Below are 6,714 nucleotides of genomic sequence, written 5' to 3' on the forward strand. Positions count from 1 at the left end.
CACTTGTGTCACTTAGCTTAGTTATCCAGCAACCTCAGTGCAATCTTTAGGCCTAAAAACAATATTGTGAGGTGTGAGGTGTTCAGGATAGACTAGAAATGAGTGGAAATTAATGTTATTGAGGTTAATAATACCGTAGAATCAAAATTACCCCCAAATTCTGTGATTTTTGCTGTTTTTTTTTTTTAAAACAGCCAGATCCAAAACCAAAATGAAAGCCTGAAAGGGTGGTTTTGGCAAAACCTATCCAAATCCAAAACTCGAGCAGGGATCCAGATCCAAAACCAAAATACAAAAAGTGCCCACCGCACATCTCTAGTTTATACAATTCCCTATGTTCTGAACAGGCCCTTCTAAATGTCACATTAAATATATCAGATTTTTTTTAAAATGGGCAATAAATTTAAAAAGTTGCTTGCTTTGTTGCTGCGATAATGCATCACTATCAAATTTATCACCAAATTATCTTCAGTTGACTCCAGGCAACTGTTAAACCCTGATCATATGGAAGACAAAGTAGGCCATTATTGCGAGGAGTTGTATTCTTCTCCCTCAGATTAACCCAATTTGGTCTCACTCTTTCTTCGACAGGCAGGACTTAAGCATTTTATGAATGAGGACCTAGCTAATCCACTTACCCAATAACCACAGACAAGGTCATAGGAATAATTAATTTCTTCCCCCCTGACAAATCATCTAGCCGTGATTGTTATTATAAGCTCTTACTTTCCCTATTGACCCCTCACTTGGTTTCCCTCCATAACTCCATACTTTCAAGACATGATGCCCCTGTGGGTTTCAATATGGCCCATATCATTATTCTACCTAAACCTGGTAAGGAACCTTTTTCAGTAACCTTTTATCATCCCATTTCTCCCCTCAACCAGGATCTTTAAATATTTTCTAATGGTTCAACGCTTCCAGACGATATTATCCCACTTAGGGCCTAATTCAGACCTGATCTCTATTGTGCGATATCGCGAGGCGTCCGATTATCAAATGACTGTGCATGTGTATGGATCGTAATGCTTAGTTGCAATGAAAAACTACAAAAAAAAACAGCGGCTTTTTTATCACTAGGCATTTGCAAGTTGATAGGAAGCAGACGTTTGGGGTGGTAACTGTCCAAGGCTGCCTGTTCTCTCCCCTTTTCTTCATTTTGCCTATCGATTCACTGATCTGACACTTCATCCAACTTGCAAAAGAAAGAAGGTACCAAAAAGAAGGTAATAGACTCTCCTACGCTGGGGCACTCATATGTATATAAATAACCCGAAGTTGTGTTGGACACAAATTAATATAATAATACTTAACTTTTATTGAATATCATATAACATCAGAGTAGCTTGACTCCTGTGATTAAAAGGAGAAATATAGACAAACTAAACATACAAACATGTACACATAAAATATAACATACTAAAAAAGTCCAGGTTCATGAAGACTTTCTTGGGCCTCAGCCCTGATCATAGGTAAAGATCGTAATAGTGGTTGTCAAAGATAGAAAGTGTAAAGAGCAGGCAAGACCTTATGGTATATTTTGGGGTTCTGCTGCTTCGTATGTATAATCGCATTAAATATGAGGTGAGAGACCCCTACTCATTCCAGCCAATGGAAACTCAGACAGTGCCAGGACATATAAAGTGTGCTATTCGTTTCTGCTTTTGGCTGATAACATACAGTCAGCGCAGCCAATGAGAGAACTACTGACACTCCCCAATCCTTGTGTAGAAAAAGAGGAGGCAGTGACACTAATCAGGGGATTGTCTGAGTAAAGGACTATATTGTCTGATCATATATCGTGTTTAAATCACATGTAATTATTATTCATATTATCGGGTCCTATTATAGTCATAGCAGATATAGAAATAACATCTGATAGCTCAGAATTGGCCAAAAACAAATCCCTGCTGTTGATTCACACACTGCCGCAAACATACTCAGTGCCTCCTCATAATTTGATTTATGGCCACTGTGATTAATCCCTAGTGCGATCAATGAAAATAATGCCTGTGATCTTAATGGGTCTCAGCCCTTATCACAAATAGAACCTTATTAGTGATAACCAAATAGAGAAAGAACAGGCAGGGCCTTAGGGTATATTTCAGGGTTCTACTGCTCATGATAGGGAGTGAGAGACCCCTACTCACACCAGCCAGTAGAAACAAAGATTGTATCAGGAAATATATGGTGCATTTTATTCGCTTCCACCTTTGGCTGATAACAAATCATTAGCACAGCCACATGAGAAAACTACTAACACACCAATATCCTGATATTTAATAAAGAGAAGTAGTAGTACAAACAGTGTTTATGGCCCTCATTACGAGTTGATCGCTCGCTAGCTGCTTTTAGCAGCCATGCAAATGCTAAGCCCATTTTACACGGTTCCGATGCAGACTCGGATCCTCCCGCCTTGCTCGGTTAACCCGAGCGCGCTCGAACGCCATCATCCCGCTGTTGGATTCTCGCAAGATTCGTATTCTATATAAGGAGCCGTGTGTCGCCGCCATTTTCACTCGTGCATTGGAGATGATAGGCAGAGGACGTGCTGCGTTCTCTTAGTTTCTATGTTCAGTGTGCTGCAAATATCTATGCTCAGTGTGCTGCAATTATCTGTGCTCAGTTTGCTGAAAATATCTACGTTCTCTGCCTGAAAAACGCTCCATATTTGTGCTGCATTGTAGTATAGGAGGACTGTGCAGAATTTTGCTGACCAGTGACCACCAGTATTATATAGCGGTACAGTACAGTAGTCCACTGCTCTACCTACCTCTGTGACGTTAAGTATACTATCCATCCATACCTGTGGTGCATTTTAGTTGTGCGCAGTATATATAGTAGGAGGACAGTGTATAATTTTGCTGACCACCAGTATATAAGATATAGCAGTACGGTACAGTAGGCCACTGCTCTACCTACCTCTGTGTTGTCAAGTATACTATCCATCCATACCTGTGGTGCATTTAAGTTTTTGTGCGCAGTATATATATAGTAGTAGGACAGTGCCGAATTTTGCTGACCACCAGTATATAATATATAGCAGTATGGTACAGTAGGCCACTGCTCTACCTACCTCTGTGTCATCAAGTATACTATACCTGTGGTGCATTTTAGTTGTGCGCAGTATATATATAGTAGGAGGACAGTGCAGAATTTTGCTGACCACCAGTATATATATATATATATATATATATATATATAGCAGTACGGTACAGTAGTCCATTGCTCTACCTCTGTGTCATCAATTATACTACAAAAGTTCAGTAAAATTACCCAAAAATCTAAATTAAAAGTATTGATTGAGAAAAATAAACTTGCCAATATGCCATTTATGACACGGAGTGGCAAGGAACGGCTGAGGCTCTGGCCTATGTTCATGGCTAGTGGGTTAGATTCACATGAGGATGGAAGCACTCATCCTCTCGCTAGAAAACTGCAGTGCCACTCCTAGGTGGGCCAGGTGTTTGTGTCGGCCACTTGGGTCGCTTAGCTTAGCCATCCAGCAACCTTGGTGCACCTCTTTTTTTCTTTGCATCATGTGCTGTTTGGGGACTATTTTTTAAATGGGCCATCCTGTCTGACACTGCAGTGCCACTCCTAGATGGGCCAGGTGTTTGTGTCGGCCACTTGGGTCGCTTAGCTTAGTCATCCAGCGACCTTGGTGCAAATTTTAGGACTAAAAATAATATTGTGAGGTGTGAGGTGTTCAGAATAGACTGGAAATGAGTGGAAATTATGGTTATTGAGGTTAATAATACTATAGGATCAAAATGACCCCCAAATTCTATGATTAAAGCTGTTTTTGAAGGTTTTGTGTAAAAAAAAAACGAATCCAAAACACACCCGAATCCGACAAATATTTTTTTGCCAAAACGCGTCCGAATCCAAAACACGGCCGCGGAATCTAATCCAAAACCAAAATACAAAACCCGAAAAATTTCCGGTGCACATCACTAGTTACAAAGTATATATGATATACATATATGTACATATATTCTAGTATCACAGGATTTCTTCAAGATCTGTGCGGTCAACACAACCCTGTTTACTTCATCCAACTTACTGTTTGGCAGGGTATTTCAATAGTGAATCAGGAAATTAAAGTGTCTGCTTTCACCAATGACCTGTTCTTATATTTTCATAATCCTAAACAAGTTGATCCCTTGCTCATGGAAAAACTGTATGTTTTTGAACTGATAGCAGGCTCTTTGGTCAAATCTACTAAATAGAAGTGCTAGCATTCCAGAAGCTAGACTAGGTTCAGGAGGATCATTCCCATTTAAGTTGGCTTCCTCCACCTTAAAATACTTGGGTATTGTGATTCCCCCGCACCCTTCTCAATTATATTCTGTTAATTATCCCAAACTTTAAACTCAAACTTTTCCAGACTTGAACAAATGGAGCATGACACCTGTTAAATACCTACGGTTTATTAAATTAACCATCTTGTTGCTGTTTGGGTTGTTGTTAGGTAAAAGAATGAATTGAAAATAGATTTATAAAAATCAATAATTATTTATTAAAAAGGCCACGCCCGTATACAGGTAGAGAGGGAACATCCTCTCAAGCCTGGGTCAAATGCTTTTAACATCAGATACACGTAACAACAATGAGTTTTATATAATACACAGTTACGCCCCATTCTTATAACCCTCCCATATGATTTCATGCATCTGGAATACAGTGTTATGCAATAGTGTTATGCAATATTAGGACAATTGTCAAGAATACTCAAAGATACTCGTGATCTTCAACTGTGTCCATATTAGGAATTAAATTGGACTCTATGAGCTTATCGGATGTGCATATGTGGAATTAATACTGCTAACAAAATTGTTATTGTACTTTGCTAGTGTGTACAAAGTTCAAGATGAATCTGCTGTATCATCTAGCTAGAACCAAGATGGATTCTCTTATGCTTTTATACTATACTAGTGAATATGAGAACCTTTTGATATTGTGATTATTGGGTGTATACATAATATACGTACTATCCCGTAGTACATATATATAACTGTTCGGCCTTCAGCAGGTTGTCTCTGTCACAGTATTCGACAGCTCCACCCTTTGATCAGGGACATTATCCATGTGCCCTGTCATCTCAGGAGAATTTCTGGGAACGTATAGTTCGCTAATAATCATTTCATGTAGTATTGCTATTCTGTGTCTGACAGTAGCCTTCTAAATACAACATAGGCCGCACCTGTAGGCAGTGAACATCAAATGAATGGCTATAATCACATCGGGGTCGGGGTCACCAAAGAATAAACCTCATCACAAAATACATCATCACATACAATCACATACAATATACTTAAACATTTTTTTTCTAATCCTGAAAATTAAATACTTGGCAATACACGTATCAGGATCCGTAATGTCTTTGGTCAAATAAGCACAGCAGTGAGCTCAAAGTGCTGTTTCCGGAAATCAACAATATCCTCCACTTTGTGGTATTTAAGAATGTAGAACAATGTGGTATCGTAATAGTTCATGTCCAATGTCCTGGAATCATCATAAATGTCCACAGTTCAGGAATATCCTATCATAAAGTTCAATCATATTATCAATAATTTAAATGAAATAAAACAAAATAAAAACGTCAACTCCCAGTTGATTAATCATACGACTTCATTAGCCATAGGAGAACTTATTAGCCACCTTTACCACTTCGAGGTTTTATTGATGCTCTGGTGGCAGGAACATGTTTCCTGATTACTGAGTCAATTACTCTTTTTAGGAATAGTTCATCCTGCAAGAAAACTTTTCTGAAGTTATTATGTGTTTTTGTATAAAATTGCTAAATCAATCTTCTTAAATAACAAACATCTTTAGAATTAATAGGTAACCAATTATATATCATATCCTAAGGACATGGTGATGTCAAAGTCAGAAAAATGTCTCAATGCACGTTGCCATATTTGCACCGCACACTGGTCCGCGCTGCGCGTGCGTACGCTCTCCCGTGGAAGCGCATACCCGCAATAGCGTGCACTCGCAGGCGCGGTATGCGTATTTACGGTAGAGTTTATGTGGTCGTAGCGTGCGACTCATTCGTTACATATTTTCACAATTAATGTAGTTTATAGATCATAGTCCCTTTGATAGATTCTGAAAGTTTGGTTAAAATACAATGTCCCAGAGCTGAGGAATCCCTCTTTATATCGTACGAAGGGTCTAACAGGAATCATACAGCAGTGTTTGGTACCCATCGGAAGAGTATTTAATTAGCAATATTCCGGTGTTGGTTTGGAGCGTATTAATCGCTCGTGCGAATAGTTATGGACATAAGAAGTTTATGTCCATTTCTATTATTTACACATACTCAGGTATGCGGCGGGAAACCCAGTTTCCCACCCACCTGAGCTGTTGGAAATCGTCACAGCCCACCTGTATGAATCACCCTATGACTTTTTGTTATGATGCAGGGCCGAATTCCTTCGGCCAATGGACAATGGGATTGTAGGACCAGGAGATTGCATTGTGTGTGGGGCATAAATAGGCAGGCCGACCACATCCAGCTCTCACTCTCTCATCAACGGTTATCTGCTGATAGCCGGGAGCTGGATATCGAGGCGCAGGCGATCATACCCTTTGTGCGTAAGTTTCTCTCCGTAATCATTGTCTTTCTGTGAGCCAATTTCTCTCCATCTCTCTCTCTCTCTCTCTCTCTCTCTCTCCTCTTTTCTCTTATATCTCCCATAGTATTAT

This window comes from Pseudophryne corroboree, chromosome 4 (genome assembly GCF_028390025.1).
Source record: "Pseudophryne corroboree isolate aPseCor3 chromosome 4, aPseCor3.hap2, whole genome shotgun sequence".
NCBI lineage: Eukaryota > Metazoa > Chordata > Amphibia > Anura > Myobatrachidae > Pseudophryne > Pseudophryne corroboree.